This window comes from Etheostoma spectabile, unplaced genomic scaffold (assembly GCF_008692095.1).
Source record: "Etheostoma spectabile isolate EspeVRDwgs_2016 unplaced genomic scaffold, UIUC_Espe_1.0 scaffold00018820, whole genome shotgun sequence".
Lineage (NCBI taxonomy): Eukaryota > Metazoa > Chordata > Actinopteri > Perciformes > Percidae > Etheostoma > Etheostoma spectabile.
Genome location: NW_022604495.1, coordinates 50,613 through 51,777, shown reverse-complemented (window position 1 = coordinate 51,777; position 1,165 = coordinate 50,613). Strand labels below are relative to the sequence as shown.

The following is a 1,165-nucleotide window of genomic DNA, read 5'->3' as shown; positions in this document are numbered from 1 at the left end:
TCATAGTATAGTTTGACAAAATATTCATAAAATGTCATAAAAAGTCATAGTATAATATGTCAAAGAATTATTAAAAATAGTTGTAAAAAGTCATAGTATGTCGAAATATTCATAAAAGTCATTGTTTAGTATGTCAAAAAAAAGTCACACTGTAGTATGTCGAAATATTTATAAAAATTCATAGTATAGTTGTCAAAAAATTCATAAAAAGTCACAGTATAGTATCCCGAAATATTCCTAAAAAGTCGTAGTGTAGTGTGACAAAATATTCATAAAATGTCATAAAAAGTCATAGTATAGTATGTCGAAATATTCCTAAAAAGTCATAGTATAGTATGTCGTAAAAGGTCCAAATTTATAGTTCTTGTTGTAAAGCAAGAAGAATCTAAAGTCCTCTGGAGAATGCGGGCATTGATCCCGCTACCTCTCGCATGCTAAGCAAGCGCTCTACCATTTGAGCTAATTCCCCTTTTTATAAAAAGTCATCGTATAGTATGTCGAAAAATTCATAAGTCATAGTGTACTATGTCAAAAATTCATAAAAAGTCATAAAAAGTCATAGTATGTCAAAAATTCTTAAAAAGTCATTGTTTAGTATGTCTAAAAATACATAAAAAGTCATCCTGTAGTATGTCGAAATATGTATAAAAATTCATAGTATAGTATGTCAAAAAAATTATAACAATTCATAGCATAATATGTCAAATAATTCATGAAAGGTATAGTATGACAAAATATTCAAAAAAATTCATAGTATAATATGTCAAAAAATTCATAAAAGTCATAGTATAGTATGACAAAATATTCATAAAATGTCCTAAAATGTCATAGTATAGTATGTCGAAATATTCCTAAAAAGTCGTAGTATAGTATGTCGTAAAAAGTCCAAATTTATAGTTGTTGTTGTAAAACAAGAAGAATCTAAAGTCCTCTGGAGAATGCGGGCATTGATCCCGCTACCTCTCACATGCTATCTATGTTGTCCACCACGTATCTTTGCTCACATGCTAGACTAGTTTTACTGGGGGGAATCCCGGATCACTATCTTTCCCACTGAACTCTTTGGTTATGTTGTCTCCTTTATGGGCATGCTGCTTGCCTACACTTCAACACACACAGGGGGGACACGGAGCCCGGAGCTAACAGCAGAAATGAATTATGGACA

The 1,165-nt window shown here is 31.0% G+C and overlaps 1 non-coding gene across 1 annotated transcript; it reads right to left on the bottom strand.

The window, feature by feature from the left end:
* Positions 1 to 396: 396 nt before the first annotated feature.
* trnaa-agc (transfer RNA alanine (anticodon AGC)) lies at positions 397 to 469 on the bottom strand. The gene has a single exon. It is a non-coding gene; the product is annotated as a tRNA-Ala (tRNA).
* Positions 470 to 1,165: the final 696 nt, after the last annotated feature.